At 46.6% G+C, this 17,081-nt stretch overlaps 1 long non-coding RNA gene across 3 annotated transcripts in view; it reads right to left on the reverse strand.

Annotated features, from left to right (window-relative positions):
* The window catches only part of LOC142007441 (uncharacterized), a 52,399-nt gene that overhangs the window by 15,451 nt on the left and 19,867 nt on the right, over positions 1–17,081 (reverse strand). Inside the window, exon 2 of one of the 3 annotated variants that reach the window (XR_012643937.1) lies at positions 9,392–9,439. The exons of the other annotated variants lie outside the window; for them this stretch is intronic. This is a non-coding gene — a long non-coding RNA (uncharacterized LOC142007441). The remainder of the gene's footprint in view (positions 1–9,391; positions 9,440–17,081) is intronic. 3 annotated transcript variants of the gene reach the window in all.

Raw genomic sequence — 17,081 nt, forward strand, 5'->3', positions numbered from 1 at the left:
CAGAACACCTTATCTCTAGTACGAGTGATTTTCCTTAACAAGTTACATAAAAAAGCAGACATTTAATGACATCTGTGTGTCTGCATTAATGATGCCTTCACATGGGCATATCCAGACTTTAAGATTTGAATGGGGGGCCTTTAGCAGAATACCATAACCTGCCTCAGAAATTTCCATCCTACATATATACGTACATACACACACACTCTCTCTCTCACTTTATTACTTCTCTCATTTCACCATAAGTCTATGTATGAAACAGATTTGTACAGCATAAGCACATCAGACCACCAGGAAACCTGAAGCCTGACACTGCAGTTCTGTAATATGAAAGAACTGTTGATGTTTTTCATTATAATCCCTTTTATTGGCATTAAAACTTCAGTGCTGACAATGCCATTCAGGCTCAGACTTGGCAGGAAAAGTCCATGCCCACAGCAGGAGTGGACTGTTAATTCTATAAAAACCAAAAATTAGGTTTTTGGTTTCTTTTTCTCTTTTTTTTTTTTTTCCTGGTAGGGAAGGGGAGAAAACTGAGGAACCCACCCCCCAAATACTGGGGCAAGATCCAACAGCAGCAGATCAACAGCCTTCTGACTGCAATGTAGCTGGGCCTATGCTGGATCCAAATTACCTGGAGAAAGGTTCATTGCTCCACTCAGGGCATAAAAGGAGAAAACCCTCCTCTGACTGGAAGCTAGCGAGCAGTTTGAGGGAGGGGAAGCTGAAGATGAGTTCATGTGACTGAGCTCCTGATGTTCTCTTGGGACTTCAGCACACCCAAGCTGGGAGGCTTTTTACTGTACTAAGCACCCGGGGGGGACAGGCCCAGTCCCCAGCACCCTGCTGGCAGGAACACTTCAGCCAAGCTACCCAGCTAAGCTGGAGCATCCTCCCCAGCTGCTCCCACATCCTCCCCCTCCCCACACACCCCATTTAAATCAGTTAACAAGTTAAAACTAGTTTTAAATAATTAAAGAGAATTTTGCATCCCATATAGGGACTCCTCTCCAAATCACCACATTTTGAGGTTGATGGATGTTCTAGCATGTAAGTGATGTGGTGGCTTCACTGTCTGTTTCTCCTCTGTGCTCTCTGCCCAAAGCATGCACTCAGTCAGGGCATTTGTGATGGAGTAGAAGATAGGTGTGTGTACATAAGTGGCTCACAGAGGGTGTGGGGCTCCTGCTGAGGGTAACCTAGGCAACCAGGTGACACCTCCGGACTGTAGACCAAGAAGGAGGTGGGGTCTGAATTGGAACTGGAAGATGGAAAGCAGTTAGTCTGGTTTGGGGTGGGCGGGGGGGGGGGGGGGGAGAGAGAGAGAGACAAAGGAGGGAGCAAGGCCCAGCTCAGGGGGCTCCTCGGGGCCTCCTCTCCCTAGCATGGATTGGACTGACTGTCCCTGCCTGCTGCACTAACTCTTCTGTAAGATGCTGTGTCCTGTTGGCTAATAAATCCACTGTTGTTCTGCTGAGTGAGAGTCACTCCTGCCTGCGGATGGGGTGCAGAGCTTGGGGATCCCGAACCCCACCACACTGGTGTCAGAAGTGGGATGTACGGCACCCCGAGGATGGAGCATCCAGCAGTAAATGACTGGGCCACAGGAGAAAGAAGGGGGGCCAGTGAGACCCAGGTGTGCTGACAGGCAGTGAAGTGCAGTTCCCCGAGGCAGAGGGGCCTGTGGCTGAACCCGAGCAACTGTGGTCGTGGTCCTCAAGAGCGGGTGTCACACCCAAGGAGGGGTTACTCCTGGGAGTCCATTGGAATCAGTCCCAGAAGGCAGAGGGGCCGAGGGACTAGCCCCAGGAATGAGTGATCTGCAAGGAGGTTGACACATGGAAGGAGTTCTTCCCAAGAGTGTGGGGTCATGGTCCTTGAGCACGGGTGTCATGCCGAAGAAGGGGTTCTTCTGGGAGTCTGTTGGGGTCAGTCCCAGAAGGTGGAGTGGCCTAGGGCCTAACCCTGGGGGATGTGTGACCTGCAAGGAGTATGGCACACTGAAGGCATTCTTCCAGGAATCGTGGGGTGCAGCAGGCATCGGCCTGTGAGTCTGCAACCACGATCAGCAACTCCACTGGGAAGCGGCAGTGCCTGGAAACTGAATTGAGGTTAAAGGAGCTGGACACGCCAGCATGAATGTGCAATGGCAGAGCTGAGGGTTCAGGAAACTCCTGCAGGGGTGAGCCCAGATCAGGGCAAGGAACCCTGGACTGCATGGAGCTCTGAACCGAATGGCCTGCCACAGCTCAAGAAAGGAAAGAGTGATTCCAACCCATTATCTACTAGTGGCCAAGACAGACCTGCAAAGAGTTTTCCAGGGCTGGGCCGAGGAAAGGTGCCTGTGTGTCGATGCAGGAAAGTAGCTTGTCCACTGGAAATGGCAAGTTGTCTGTGACAGAAGCTGCCTCACCTTCTGGGTGTGTGTCTGAGACCAGCTGGAGGGGTGGGACAAAGGAGAGAGTGCCTCCAATTGTCTGTCTGTGTTGAAAAGCAGCAGCAGGCTGGGGAGAGAGCAGAGCCCGCATTTGAAAAAGGTCCCAACAAGGAAGCTAGTCCATTGTCTGAGGAAGACTCGCCCAGCCTGGGGTGGCTGGAGAGGGAACCACGAAAGAGCATTCCAGTTGTGACTCTGAATCCAGCCAGGGGGGCTGGACCAGAGGGAATGTCTCTGGGACAGGCAGTGGCATCCTTGATAAGGATGCTGGTCCTTGCTGCAAGAAAGGGATCTTCTGCTTCTAGTGAAGTGAATCCTTTGTCTGAGCCTGTGCGGACTCAAGATGGGGCCAAGATCCCAGAGCTGGATCTGAGTACAGCTAAAGCCCAGATGGGAAGTGGGCCTACCTCTGTCTCTCTCAGGGAGGATGATGCTTTAATTCAGTCTGATTAGTATCATCAGAGAATCCCAGAGACCAGATGATTCTGGTACTTGTTCTTTGCCTGATGCTGAGGTGTTGCTGGGAGGGGGCGACAGGACTCTGTCTGACCAGAGTCATCCTCTAGCCAGGACGCAGGACGAGCAAACTGGCAATGGAGTTATGCTGCCTGATGAAAATAAAGAAGCTGGTAGCAGAAGGGCGGAAAGTGATCCTAACCTTTTGTCTAGTGGTACTGTCTGTCTACCTGGAAGGAGATTATGTGGGAATCCACCTGATGGGCCAGAAATGATCCTGGGTGTAGGTGAAACCCAGAAGGAGCTGGTTGTGGCTCAAGGGAGCAGTGACCCTGTGGAGCCAGACAAAGGTGAGTTGTTGTTTGGGGGAGCTCTTGAGGAAGAAAATTTCCCTGAAACTTTTCCTGATCAGTCTGTGGGGGCTGTGGAAAATGGGAGTGAGGTGAAGGAGAGTGAACAGGAAAGGTGCTTGTCTGTAAGAGCCAGAGTCAACCCTCTGCCTGTGGAGAAGTTTGTTTCAGCTCCTGATGGCCAGGACCTACCTGAGTGTGAAACCTCTGGCTGTGCTCGGAAGGGTCCAAAGCAGGCAGTGTAAAGGTTTCTCAGGAACTGGAAGTTGGTCCAAGTAAAGTGAAAACTATCAAAGAATGTGAGCAGTCCTGTGAGAACCAAGTGAAACAGCTGCACAGTCAATCTCTGTAGGATACTGGAGAGGGCCAGCAATTCCCCATCTCCAGATGCTGGAAACACTCATATACTCATAATGTACTCCACTTCTGATTCCATGGGGAGGCAGAAGTTGGAGGTGGAAGGACAAAGGAGCTGTGGGCCTGGTGGGCCAGCAAGGGATAAACAGGGATTCCTTCATATGGGTTCTGCGTCTGGGACTCACAAAGCAACTTTCAGAGTCTGGTATGCACATTTCCAGACTGGCTGGGAGGAGGTCTTCCTGAGGATCACTAATGGCCTAGCTACTGCTAGAAGGGAGGGCACACCCAGAGAGATCAGATTTCCACCCCATAGGGCAAGGGAGAAGATTAGAACTTGATGGTGCAAAGAAAGGCCTCAGCCATTTAGCCCCAAAATGCCGGATTCTCAAGGATGTTACACAAAGGTTGTGGTCTAACAAAGAGCAATGTAAATATACAATTGCAATGGGTTTGTTCTTGTTACTCATGCTGACTGCTGTAACCAATGGATGCTGCTACCAAAGCTGTAGGATTGTACCAGGTACTAGTAGTAGTAGTAGTAGGCATCCTTCAGTCTGCATAGACTATGAATCGCGCCCTTTAAAGTTTCAATTGAGGACTTCATTTACAGCGTCTATTGTGACTATAAAGACCCACACGAGAGTGACAGTCCTTGCTGCATCTCTTGCAGATGTAGTGGGTGTCTGGCAAGTCCTTATTGTGCTTTCTGTGCACTCGCTTCTCCTCTGCTAGCTGTCTGATCTTCAGCTCGCCCTTCTGAAGGCCCTTGTGTAACCCTGCCTCCATCTGCTGCGGTCGTCTGCTAGATCTTCCCAGTTGTCCAGCTCGATGTCTACCTCTCTGAGGTCTCTCTTGCAGACATCTTTGTAACACAACTGGGGGTGTCCGGGAGGTCTTTTGCCAGAGGCTAGCTCACCATACAGGATGTCTTTTGGAATCCTTCCATCGTTCATCCTGTGGACGTGGCCAAGCCAGCGGAGTCGACGCTGCCTGAGGAGGGTGTGCATGGTTGGGATTCCAGCTTGCTCGAGGACGGCAGTGTTGGTCACTCTGTCCTTCCATGATATTCCAAGGATGCGCCTGAGGCAGCGCAAGTGGAAGACGTTCAGCCTCTTTTCCTGGCAGGCATACAGGGTCCAAGTCTCGCTGCCATAAAGGAGGGTGCTGAGGATGCAGGCTCTGTAGACTTGCATTTTGGTGTGAGTGTACAGCTTGTTGTTATTCCACACACTCTTACTGAGTCTGGACAGAGTTGTGGCCGCTTTTCCAATCCTCCTATTTAGTTCAGTGTCCAACAACAGGGTGTCAGTGATGGTGGACCCGAGGTAAACGAACTCATGGACAACCTCTAACGTATAGTTGTCAATGCTGATGGATGGGGATTCAGCAACATCCTGACCGAGTACGTTCATCTTCTTTAGGCTGATGGTAAGCCCAAAGTCCTTGCACGCTTTGGAGAACCGATCCAGCAGTTTTTGAAGCTGGTCTTCTGTGTGAGACACTACAGCAGCATCGTCTGCAAACAGCATGTCTCTGATGAGGACTTCTCGCACCTTAGACTTAGCTTTCAGCCTTGCAAGGTTAAACAGTTTCCCATCGGATCTTGTGTGCAGCAAGATGCCCTCTGTTGAAGATCCAAAGGCATGCTTCAGGAGGAGTGCGAAGAAGATCCCGAACAATGTCGGAGCAAGCACGCATCCTTGTTTGACGCCGCTCCTGATTCTGAATGCATCCGATAATGCGCCGTCATATTGGATGGTTCCTCTCATGTTTTCGTGGAACGACTGGATCATCTTCAGCAACCGTGGAGGACAGCCTATCTTGTGGAGCAGTTTGAACAGACCATCCCTGCTGACCAAGTCAAAAGCCTTGGTCAAGTCGATGAAGGCTATGCAGAGTGGCTTTCTCTGCTCCCTGCACTTCTCCTGCAGCTGCCTTAGAGAGAAGACCATATCAACGGTAGACCTCTCTGCACGGAATCCGCACTGCGATTCGGGGTACACCCTCTCAGCAATCTTCTGGAGTCTGCCAAGGATGGCGTGAGCGAACAGTTTACCAGTGACACTTAGGAGGGAGATTCCACGGTAGTTGTTGCAGTCACTTCTGTCTCCTTTGTTCTTATACAACGTTACAATGTTAGCGTCACGCATATGCTGTGGAACCTCACCCTCTTTCCAGCACAGGCACAGTAGCTCATGCAGGGGTTCCAGGAGTATGTCCGCAGCACATTTGATTACCTCTGGTGGTATACCATCCTGACCAGGGGCCTTTCCAGCTGCAGTGCTGTCGATGGCTGTCTTCAGTTCATCCACAGTCGGCTCTTGGTCCAGTTCGTCCATTACTGGTAGGAGCTCGATGGCATCAAGGGCTGCGTCAACCACAACATTCTCATGTGAGTACAGCTCGGAGTAGTGCTCAACCCAGCGCTCCATCTGTTTGGCTTTGTCAGCGAAATCAACAAGAAATGAGAAACATCAACAAGTCAAGCTTGCTTGCTGGAATGTGTGGACCATGCTGACCGGCTTGACTGAAGATCTTCAGGCCATCAGTGACACCCGAAAGACCGCTGTCATCAACGAGGAATTGAACAGGCTCAGAGTTGATATCGCTGCACTGCAAGAGACGCGACTCGCAGATTCGGGATCTCTAAAGGAAAAGGACTACACCTTTTTCTGGCACGGTAAAGCCCAAGAAGAACCCAGAGAGCATGGTGTTGGCTTTGCTGTCAGAAACACCCTTCTACAAATGGTGGATTTAGTGATGGGCGGATCAGAAAGACTTCTTCGGATCACGCTTCAAACTTGCGCCGGTCCTGTCCACCTGATCAGCGCTTATGCCCCAACCCTGTATGCCACACCAGAAGTAAAAGACAAGTTCTACGACGTGCTTAGTGCTGCTGTAGCGCAAATACCTGCTTGTGAACAACTGTACATCTTGGGTGACTTCAATGCAAGAGTTGGAGCTGATTGGGCCTCATGGCCTTCCTGCTTAGGACGCTTCGGTGTGAGAAAAATGAATGACAATGGACAGCGTCTCCTTGAACTGTGCACATACCACAATCTGTGCATCACAAACACATTCTTCCAAACAAAGCCACAGCACAGAGTGTCGTGGAGACACCCACGCTCGAAGCACTGGCATCAACTAGATGTGATCATCACTAGGCGTAATAACCTCAAAAACATCCTTCTGACACGCAGCTATCATAGTGCTGACTGTGATACAGATCACTCGCTAGTTTGCTCCAAGCTTAAGCTGAGACCCAAGAAGCTGTACCGCTCTAAACCTGCTGGAAGGCCCCACATTGACGCCAGAAAGACGGCAAACTCGGAGAAAGCTGAAAAGTTCAGAGACCCCCTCCAGGAAAATCTGCGCAGTGGCCCTGGGGGCGTTGATGCGACATCCAAATGGCAACATCTGAGGGATACAGTTTACAACACGGCCTTGTCGGTGTTTGGAAGAAGAGCTAGAAACACGAACGACTGGTTCGAAGCTAACTCTGATGAGATGATTCCAGTCATTGAAAAGAAGCGCGCTGCACTCCTGGAGTACAAACGCTCACCGAGCCAGAGTACCCAGCAAGCACTTAGAGAGGCCAGAAGGACAGTACAGCAGACAGCCAGGCGCTGTGCCAACAACACTGGCTCCAGCTATGCAGCAGCATTCAGACCTGTGCCGACTTTGGTAATCTCAGAGGAATGTACGAGGGTATGAAGAAGCTATTAGGACCCACCCAGAACAAGATGGCACCAGGTACTGAATGTTTGGAAAGAACCATGTAACATGACGACATTGATATATAAGCACGAATTGTATGTTGAAGGAGTTTGTCATTCTGAAACGTCAAAACTGTCGTTCCCTGTAACTAGTCTTGCAACATATCACATTAGAAGGAACATTCCAAACCTACTGTGGGATATGGAAGGGGAAACTGAAGTTCACAGCCATTTTGGTGGTCTGGTTAAATGCCACGGGTAGAAAGCATTTATATCTTCATTTACTGGACAGTGACTGAATTCCAAATGTTTGCTGGAGCAGCTGTATGAACTGGTGGGCAGATGGGGCAGGGACCCAGACCAGAGAGGAACTGTTTGATCTGCTGGTGCTGCAGCAGCTGTATGGGCTCTGCCTGTCTGACTTGAGAACGTGGCTGATGGACCAGGGGCCGAAGCAGGGAGGCCAACCAACCCAAGGGAACCAACGGGATTTGCCTGGCTGTATCACATGAAAGGGGCCAATACCAAGTTCCTGATGTGAAGCCTCCGCCAGCAGGATTATGACATGGAGGTGGTACACATCAAGGGGAACACCGAAGGTATAGATGATGCCCGATCACACGGGAAGGGCCCTGAACTTCCCCAGGTCACCAGCTGAGTGACCCTGCTCAGTTCCGTCGAAGAGGGGAGAGAAGTGATGTAGTGGGAGATGTGTGTGTAGGTGAGTGGCTGACAGATGGTGTGGGGCTCCTGCTGAAGGTAACCTATGTGACCAGGTGACACCTCTGGACTGCAAACAAAGGAGAAGGTGGAGCCTAAGGGGTTTGAATTGGAAGTTGGAAAGCAGTTAGTCTGGGCTGAGAGAGAGACATAGGAGGGGGCAAGGCCAAGGCCTTGCCTCTCCCTCAGGCCTCCTCTCCCTAACATGGACTGAACTGACTGTCCCTGCCTGCTGGACTGACTCTTCTGTAAGACGCTGTGTCCTGTCGGCTAATAAAACCACTGTCCTCCTGCTGAGTGAGAGTCACTCCTGCCTGCGGATGGGGTGCAGAGCTAGGGGACCCCTGAACCCCATCACAGCATTACTGAGAGATAAGGCTATGTTCTTCTCCTTGGTGTGCATATTTGCACACCTCAAAACTGCCAACCCCACATTTAAAATAACACCACAATTTTAGAAGAGAACTGCCCAAAGCCAGGATGTTCATACTGGGGAAACCAGCCCACATGAAACTACTTAAGTTCTGCAATGTGTCCCTTTGTTTGTGCTTGATAATCTTTCAAGATAGTGTTTGCTGTGAATTCTGCACTCATTAAAATCCATGTCTTCACAAGCACTTTAGGGTTTCTTCCTTTAATTTACTAAAGCAGTATTCAATTTACATGCTAGCTGACACCTACCTTCTTATAATATTTTACCGACCTATCCCACACAGTGACAAAGCGCTACCGCTTCTCTGCCTTAATTAAAGCCACGTACAAGATGACACATCTTTACCTACAGCTGGACCAGACTAATCAAATCCCATCAGTTCTCCACAATTTACAGAAAAGAAGACAGGGAGACATTAATGTTAATTTCAATAGCTCTGAGTTAAATACAATTAAAAAAGACAAAAGGAAAATCTTAACCTTTTCTAACCAAGGACCATTTTCCCAGCATGGGACTTAGGAACAAAAAAAAAAAAATGCGACCTCATTTTGTCCCAAGAAGGTAAAAATCTAATCAGTTCTGCAACAATGGTTCTCACAACTTGTATATTTACTGAGAAGTAACATTTGAGTTAGGATTTTCCAGCAGCACAAAACCCATTGGCAGTAACGGATGGCACGCAGCCAGATGGATAATTTATCAATCCATTACAAACATGCATGAGAAGTGCAGGAGGCTAAGGGAGGGCATCTTGTAGAAGTTCTTCTGGAAAGCTCAGGAAATGACAGATTCACACCACAACCCAGAAAACACAACAGAAACACAAAAGTGACATTTCAAAAACATGCTCATCAAAACCAGGAGTTCAATTCCCCTTATACAAACAAATAAGGGAAGAGAAACAAAGCACAATGCATACCATTCTCCATGCAGTATTTCTGTAAATAGTATTTATTATTCCATAACCCTGTGGGGAAGAAAAAAAAGGATCTTAAAATGCTTTCAAATCACTAATTAGTCTGACAACCCTCTGAAGCAGACACTATTTTTATCCCCATTTTGCATATAGGGAAGGTTAAGGTCCCACCATTTCCAAATGTATGCACATTTGTGCATTTGAGTAATGTAAGGAAAACCGCTCAAGACTACACACATATACAATTACATGCACATGTGACTTGCCATTTGAAACACTCATCTAAATGGCTTAGCCCACACAATGAACCGAATGCAAAACTGGCACTGAAATCCCAGGAGTCCCAGCCTCCTGCTCTTATCATTAGCCCAAATTTCCTTTTCCCCCTCACACAATATTTTATAATACATTGAACTCCCACCCCAATTTATACTGATTCACGTATTCTGATTTCTACATCCACCCACTGCCTGGGAAGCATGTTCACTTTCAGGCTGCGTCTGCACTAATATTTTTCAGAAAGCCCTGCTGGTGCAGCAAGAATGGCAGCATTAGTGTAGACATAATTGCCGCAATGTATCACAACTGGTCTAGACCACCATGCCACAGAAAAACAATGGCAGTGCCACACAAGGATATTTTCCAAAAAAAAATACAGGAAAGACATTGAAAATATAATAATTTAAAGATGTCGTCCAACAAATTAAGCCCTCTCAAGTTCAACCCCATATCCTACCAAAACTCTCAGTATCCCATCCAACCCTCTCAACCTTCCACTCCAGGGACAAGTGGGCCATAGAACTCATATCCCTTTAATAAAATAACTGATTTTTTTATTCCTAATTCCTCTTTTCACTATTTATATTTTGCCTTCTTGGGTAGCTCAGTGACTTAAGTCAAGTCTTAGTCAGGACCTATAGTAATTTTTCTTGCTTCCATTCCATTGCAATCTTTCAAACTATCATAGTAAGTGCTTTGGTTCCATTGCTTTCTATTTATACCACCACAAACACCTCTCTTTGGAAATGCATGCAGATTGTTCCAAAAGTCCTTGTAAGTTAGAGCAGTTTCATGACCCATGCCAAAAATAGATTTGCTTTTTAGCATTTATTACTTAACAGATGCTACTGACCAATTTCTTAAAATTAGGCTCCCTCTGCACAAAACTGAACTGAATCAACTAGCATCGTTTCTGGAGATTTCAGAACATGTCACATGTTCTCTCCCAATATACCTTCAATTATACCACATTTCCCAGCTAGCCTAAATATGAATCACAACCTAAGGTGGTGTAATCACAGTCAGACTGTGAAAAGCAGTCAAGTAGCACTTTAAAGACTAGCAACATGGTTTATTAGGTGAGCTTTCGTGGGACAGACCCACTTCTTAGTGGGTCTGTCCCACGAAAGCTCACCTAATAAACCATGTTGCTAGTCTTTAAAGTGCTACTTGACTGCTTTTTGTTTTGATAGTCTATAGACTAGCACGGCTTCCTCTTTGTTACTAGTCAGACTGTGGTCACACTTGGCCAAAACTTTGAAATGGCCATGCAAATGGCCATTTTGAAGATTACTAATGACGTGTTGAATTGAATATTCAGCGCCTCATTAGCATTAGGACGCTTCCGGCTGCGGCACTTCGAAAGCGCTGCTTTCGAAAGCGCTCAACAACTCGGCGCAGCTAGACAGGGGTCCTTTTCGAAAGGACCGCACTCCTTTCAAAATCCCCTTATTCCTCTCAACAGAGGGGAATAAGGGGATTTCGAAAGGTGTGGGGTCCTTTCGAAAAGGACCCCCATGTAGCCACGCTGAGCCGGGCGCTTTCGAAGTGCCACGTCTGGAAACATCCTAATGCTAATGAGGCGCTGAATATTCAATTCAACGCCTCATTAGTAATCTTCAAAATGGTCATTTGCATGGCCATTTCGAAGTTTTGGCCAAGTGTGGCCACAGCCTCAGTGTCTGGGAGTGGGAGCAACATAAGCATCTCAAAGAACCTTACAAACATCAGGAACCTGATCCAAATCCTAATAACCAAGTCACTGGAGTAGGTAGTTTCTGAGTTTATTAGAGGTTCTGAAGATCAGAACCCTTTCAGGTCCAGTGTTTCCTGACCTTTTCAGTAACAAAGCACACTTCAGCAAGAAACAATTCTATGGAGCACATGCTTTTGCTCACAGAGAGTTCTGCAACACAGTAGCACATACAACAAGCTAAACAAGGATCAAATGCATTAACGTTTCAAATTCACCACAAACTACACCGCCTTAGACAGCAAGTGCAGACACATTTTCAAAATCTGCTCAACCCCACACTATGCATGTTAAATAAACAAGTAACCACCCAGAAGCAGGGGGCTGGACTAGATGACCTCCTGAGGTCCCTTCCAGCCCTATGGTTCTGTGAACCACTGAAAGCAGGCTCCCAACCTTGCCAGCCTATTGGAGCTAGGACTTAAACCATACCCCCAGCACCAACAGGTGCCCTCCCTCTCCCTTGCCACAGCAGGTAATGGGGGCAGGCTCAACACCAGCTCATTCAGGCCAGGAAGCAGCATTTCGGTGTAAACAGAGTCCTGTGGGCTTGGCACTTCCCCTCACAATGGCTCTGCAAAGAGCTGCTGCCTGGGGGGAATTGATGAACCCTGTTCCAGCGTGCACTTTGGCACTACTCCTCATAGGTTTACGGAATTTAAATAAGCCATCCGCTATTATTTCTGAATAGTGGTTTTGCTGTGTAGACACTCGCAAAGTTAATTCAGAATAATGTCCATTATTCCAAAATAACTTTACTTTGTAGATACACCCAGAGGGAGGTTGATGGGTAAAATCTCCCATTGACCTCTCTTACTCCTCATAATATTGAGGGGTACAGGGGTTGATTGCCTATCCCAGATAGTTCGATTTCACATGTGTCTACCAGGCATGTGAAATCAAACTCCGGTTCCAGATGTACCTTCGGAAGTCCCCATCCCACAACATCTTCAGCCTGAATACATTTCATTCTTCCATTACTCCTTTTTATCCTTCAGGGAGGTTTTTCTTCCACTGTCAAAGCAATATCCAATAAATCTGCCATGAGAAGCTATGCTGCATATAATCTAATCTATAACTAACACACTGCGTTTTGAGTTTTGAAGCAACTAGAACAACTTAAAATGGCAAGCGTTGTTCTGTCTACCCACCCATAAATTAGGAGTGACAACTGCAGATTATTACTGATTTGTGCCAAGTGTTTGTGTGGCCCGGAGAGAACTGGCTTTGTTCCAAGAGCTGGCAAACACTGGTTAATATACACGTAAAAGTATTACTTCTCTCCAAGTAGGCAATTTCACAAAATGAAACAGAATTAAACACAAGTCCAGTTTTCCTGCTGATGTATATCTCATCACAGCACTGCTGAAAGCCTTTGCAATCTGTCTCACACTGAGTCAACAGGGAAAAGCCACCATTTCATTTGATAGTGAGACAATTTCACTTTGGAAACATGAAAGCATTTTGTATAAATATTAATCACTGAAGTTCTTCTGGAATTAAAGTGGGATGGAAATTAGTTTACATAAGGTTCCTATACTAACCTGTGTTGAGGAGGTATCACAAACACTGTTGCAAACTGGGATACTCTTTAGTGTAATTATCAACCCCAGAAATAGACCTCAACACATTGCACACACACCCCTTTTTTTTTTTTTGGTTAATCATGAAAGTGCACTGTCAATTAAATATCTTTCATAATTCCTAAGAGGCAAGAGACACGGCATTTTGTCAGGTCAGCTTCCAAATTTCAAACCTGAGCAAAATGATTATGTTGTTTTCTTAATAAATTAAACTAAAGCACCAAATTGCAGAGAAGGAAGAAAAGGAATTTGTTTAGACGTGTTCTAGGTGCTTATGTCATGCTCATCACTCATGTAAGAGCACATCAAACTTGTCTCCCTCACCAACTGAAGCTGGTCCAATAAATGGTATTGCATCACACAGCCTTCACAGGAGGCACGTCCTCTCCAGTCCAACAGAATGGGCGAGATCCTTCTGTGCAAGAAGCCTGGGAAACCCAGACTCAGGTATACACCATTCACACAGTGGAGCCCTCTTCTCTGCCAAGCATACAGCACTGGGGATGAAGGCAGGGAGCTGGATCTACCACTATATAGGTCCAACAACCATTGGGCTCTGTCCCCATACAATAGAGGTGCATTTACAATGGGGGTTACTGCAACTTGAAGGCTCCAACAGTCATACTGCAGCTTTATGAATGGGGCTGGTATTTACCCACTAGCATTGAGAAGTCCTCCAGTGTAAAGTCCCATGGGAACATGGGGAAGGCTGAAGAATGTCTATCATTAAGGGATCCTAATGCTGAGTCTCAAATGCTCCTGAATTTCTGTAAAGCAGAAACACCAAAATATTTAAACACTTCAGAAGAAGTGAACTTAGCAGGAATGCAAAATGAACTAGAGAAAGCTGGCTGGGATCCAAATAACTTATTGGAAATCAGCAGTAGGAAGTGGAAAGCATTTCAGAAACAACTGGGGCAGTTGCAATCAACATTCATCTCCATCAAGTGCAAAAAGGACACAAGCTGAATGAAAACAAATGGGAAACAAAACAGCTATAGACAGGATACATTTAAAAAGAGAAAGAAACAGGACAAGATCTGGACTTATGGAGCTACACACATACAGATGGTGTAAAGAGGAGGGAAAGAAATTACTTAAGTTCTAAACGGTTCCATGATGATAGACCTACGTGCTAGTGCACAGCCCCATTCTTTTCAGCCAAGCCTCCACAGGTCATGAAGGTCCACTCCCAGGGAAGAGGATGTGAGCTTTACCACAGTGAAGGCAATGTAATTGTAAAATAGGATTAAGGTGATTAAACTGAGAATGGGAAATGTTAGAAACGGGTCCTGCTCTCGCATCTCAGGAAAAGGCACTATAATGTCCTGATCAGATATATAAACAGCATATGAAGTAAATTCAAATCACATTCAAAATACTTATTTTATTCATTTTTAAAATAGCATGGACTTTTTGTTTATATCCAATCCACAAGATAATTTAGGACCCATTCTTGCTGAAATAATCACATGACTCAAAGGTTGGTGACATTCTGCTTTGGACCTTATATCTAACAGTGTTTTGCAGTACTGTCTTTACAAAAAATACATCATCCCCCCTTTGTGTATGGCTGTTACCTGGTACATATGTGCTGAACAGAAGGGTGACATATAATGAGCCAGGATCAGACAGAACAAAGGAAAGGGTTTTAAAATTTACTGTAGGGTATCACTGGAGAGCTCAACATCATATGTGCAAGGGAAAACAACACACCTCCCAGCCCAAAAAAAGATGGAACTACTACTAAATAAGCTACCAGCGAGACACCACCAATCACCACACCCAGACAAGATTTTAACTGTACTTGAGAGGTGATCACAAATCAAGTTATTCACCAGTTCCATTCAGTGCTGCTGACAGTCAAGACATTTTGCATATGAGATCTGGAGACAGATTTTTTTTCCTTGTAGCACACTAGTCCACTGCTCCTTTCTATTGTCATTTTGGCTACTGAAGCTTAATGCTTATCTTGGACAGCCATGGTGACCCCGTTGTGGCAATAAAAATTATTACATGGCCCCAGGAAGTGGGGATGGAAACCTGAGGTCCCAGGCATGGAGGCACAAAGTCAAAGCCCAAGGGGCTCAGCCCCAGGTGGGGATGGGGAATGGTATCATGAGCTCAATCACCCAGGGATGAGGTCCTCAGGCATTGACAGGAGACAGAGGGGCTTGGGACAGTGGGGCTCAGGCTGGGGACTCAGGACCTAGCAAGTCTAATGCCAGCACTGGCCAGCACATTTAAAAGGGAGTCATGACCCACTTTGGGGTTTGTGGCAAAGTCCCTAGTCAGTCCCTGTGCATCCCTGTGCTTCCTGGAGGTTTCCTCTGTTGTGCCTCAGACTCACAGAGACCCCCTTGCCTGCCTAGGCCTTTCCAGAGGTCGGAGTCTCCGCTTAGCGAGGCATCCTCATCATAGGCAAGTCCCAAATGGGGAGAACAGGGCCAGTCCCCTTGCAGGCCCACTCCTGTTCCAATGTAGAAACCCTCTGGGGGAGGGTGGGGGGAGTCCAGACCCACCATCTACCCTGGACTCCAGCCCAGGGTCCTTACAAGGTCAGGTGGCTGCTGGCAGGGCCTTCTCCCCTGCCCCAATGTAGCAACCTACCCCTGGGCCACTTCGCCCACTGCTTCCCTGTGTTACCTCTTGCGTGCACCTTCCAAAACCTTCCCCCTGCAACCAGCTAGGGGGAACCTTTTATAGGGAGTGCAGGGCCTCAGCTAGCCAATGACTGCTGACTGTGGCTACCACTTAATGAGGCCCCCAGCTGTCTGCCTTAATTGGGAAACAGGAGAGCATTCCCCCACCAGCCCATATACCTGCCTTCTTGTGGCTTCTGTAGCCCCCAGGCAGCGGTCTGTCACAGGTTACACCTATAGTTTTAGAATTGCTGACTTAGGAGAAACAGAGATAAGAAATCTCAAGTGCTAAGAAAAGTTAGGAAGCGGTTAAATCAGTACATCCAGACTTTGCTAACATGGAAACAAAATAGACCTGTGAATAAAATCAGGGCCTAGAAAAAGAAAAAATGTTTTCCTCAACAGATGTCATAAATCAGGTTTGCTAGACAGCAGGGGGTGCATGTGTCAGAGAAGAGAGGAGTGTGCATTGCGGGCTTTTGGGGTATTGTTTTTGAAAGATTAATGGTAAGAGCTGATCAAATTTTACCCTTTTTTATATAAAACTGAAGCAGGGTGAGCTACATGCAGATCACATAATAGGAGACCTCCCTTCCTGTCGTTCTTTTCCCAAAAAGATAACTGAACTACACAGGACTTAAAAATAAAAGTGCATTTTTGTTCTACGTTCATTTCTTTAACATGCAAAACCTGACACTTATTTCCCTCCACAACCCTTTGGTCTTCATGTTACTCTCAACACTTTCTTAGAAGGGGATTTCATTAACATACAAACAACCAGCTCAATATTGTTTCATGAAGAGACCAAATAAACTTGAAACCTAGTGATTTTCAAGAAATGAGTTAAATGTAGCCTAAGGTCATATACCTGCCTCCAAATGCCCCCTGACAAAACCTTCCTACTTTTCCAACCATACTTTCCTGTTTTATTTTTTTTGTTACTAATAACAACTCAACTGTGTGGCATAGGTCTTATACTGTTCACCTCCACAGGCGATTCCCCTTTTCCTCAAATGACACCAGGTGCTTTTAGACCAGGAGGATCTGAGGTTTTCTATTCCCCTTTACTGCTATGAAGTACTGAGCAGCCATGGTGTGTAGCCCAGTGACAACTGTGATAGCCTCAGGGCTTATGACTCTCTCAGCTTTCTGTAGCTATCATTTTGACCCACTTATCTGACTTTAGTCTCCATGACTGTTATACCTGCTTAGAGAGGGCCTGACACAAATGGAAACAAGAGGCAAATCACAAACCTTAGCACCAGGAAATGCAGAAGAACAAAACTCAACTGTTTACTGTTAGCAGGAAAAAAAGTCAGAGATTGCTGTGTCATCCAAAATGAATATAAGGGAGGATTCCAGATCCAAAGAAGCTTTTTTTGAGCATGAAGATGATGTAGAGGACATGGCTGTCACAAAATTAGAGAATGAAAAGC

Source organism: Carettochelys insculpta, chromosome 1, assembly GCF_033958435.1.
Source record: "Carettochelys insculpta isolate YL-2023 chromosome 1, ASM3395843v1, whole genome shotgun sequence".
Classification (NCBI taxonomy): Eukaryota; Metazoa; Chordata; order Testudines; family Carettochelyidae; genus Carettochelys; species Carettochelys insculpta.